Raw genomic sequence first — 1,362 nt, 5'->3', positions numbered from 1 at the left:
TGCTGCCTCCCCGGCAGACAGGGCGACAGGAGGCCTCTGCCCCGCCTGGAAAGCCAGGAAGGGGAAACAAGTGCATTATGAAACCAGGCTTCATGCTCCCGCAGCCGCCCCCCGTCTCTTGTACATAACCGACATTGTTCTAGTAAAGACATCTGGTGAAACCCCCGCTGCGTCTTGCCTGTGAACCCAGACCCCTGGAGAAAGGCTGGACCCCCGGAGCAGAGGGTAGCACTGGGCTCTGCTTTAGCCAGGCCAAGTCAAGAGGCAGGCGTGGATTCTTTAATGATAATTACATCTCGGAGAGGGTCTAACAGCAGCTGATTGTCAGACTTGAACAGTTTGCTTAAAAATATAAAATCTAAGGAGGCTCCTATCTGTTCTGGTGCAGCCGGTGCCCACCTGTGCCTGGCCCCTCACACGTACTGCTTCTTCTTGGTGGCCGCCTTGCTCGCCAAGTCCTTTGCTTTCTCCGTTGCAGCCAGAGCTGTCTCCTTGGCTTTCTCTGTCGCTTCCTTGGCTGTCTCAACCAGCGTTTTGGATGGAGCTTCTCCTGTAACATGAAAGCTGTTAACCCAGCCCTGCCAGGCCTCTGCCCAGACCCGACACAGGAGTGCCGGCTGATACAGGCCAGACCGGCCCCGTCATGACTTCCTCACGCAGCTGGGAAGCCGAGCCCAGCGCTCCTGACCTGCGTGTGTCAGGGCACGTCACTAAGGGGAACCACAGGCACGTGACTGCTGCTCTACCACGTTCCCCTCCTGCCCGCACTCCACCCCTGCCCTGCCCTGTAAGTGCTGGCAGGCTGCTCCACTCAGGCAGAGCAACCTGTGCCAAGACATGGGGGCAAAGGCACAGGATGAGGATTTCAGTCCAATTAGTTCGAGCCATAACCTGCCCATAGACCAGCGTGTTCCCAGTGTGATCTGTAACTCCAAGAGACCTCTCCTGGTCAGACCCAGCCTGGTCTTGGGTGCTCACCTTGCATTCTTGCTAGCACGTATTCAAATCCCTTAGTGCTCTTGGTCACGTTGCTTTTGAACCTGGCCAGACCAAACTCCTGCAAGGGAAGAGTTAGTGAAGGTGTGAGCCCAACCTCCTGGTCACATAGAGACCCTAGGACTTTGCCCCATCTTGACCAGTCCCAGCAGCAATGATTCTGGGTGCCCCAAGAGCTCATGATGATGGGAGGAATAAGGGGAAAATGCAGAAAAAACGTCACAGGGAAGGGGCAGAGCAGGGTGACACAGCAGCTTTAAGGCATCTTCAAAGAGGGGGCACACAGCACTGCTTTAGCCGGTGGCAGCACTCACCTGGACAGCCCGCGAGACACCAAACAGGCTGGAAGCGACCCAGGCCTTCCCC

At 56.6% G+C, this 1,362-nt stretch overlaps 1 long non-coding RNA gene across 1 annotated transcript; it reads right to left on the bottom strand.

The window, feature by feature from the left end:
• Positions 1–260: 260 nt before the first annotated feature.
• Positions 261–1,361, bottom strand: LOC104275850. Its single transcript, XR_717836.1, has 3 exons — positions 1,311–1,361; positions 979–1,057; positions 261–550 (listed from the first exon to the last, which is right to left on the bottom strand). It is a non-coding gene; the product is annotated as an uncharacterized LOC104275850 (long non-coding RNA).
• Between the last annotated feature and the right edge of the window lies 1 nt (position 1,362).

The sequence above is a fragment of the Apaloderma vittatum genome, unplaced genomic scaffold, assembly GCF_000703405.1.
Source record: "Apaloderma vittatum isolate BGI_N311 unplaced genomic scaffold, ASM70340v1 scaffold36756, whole genome shotgun sequence".
In the NCBI taxonomy this organism is placed as follows: Eukaryota; Metazoa; Chordata; class Aves; order Trogoniformes; family Trogonidae; genus Apaloderma; species Apaloderma vittatum.
This window is presented reverse-complemented; position numbering and strand designations above follow the sequence as displayed.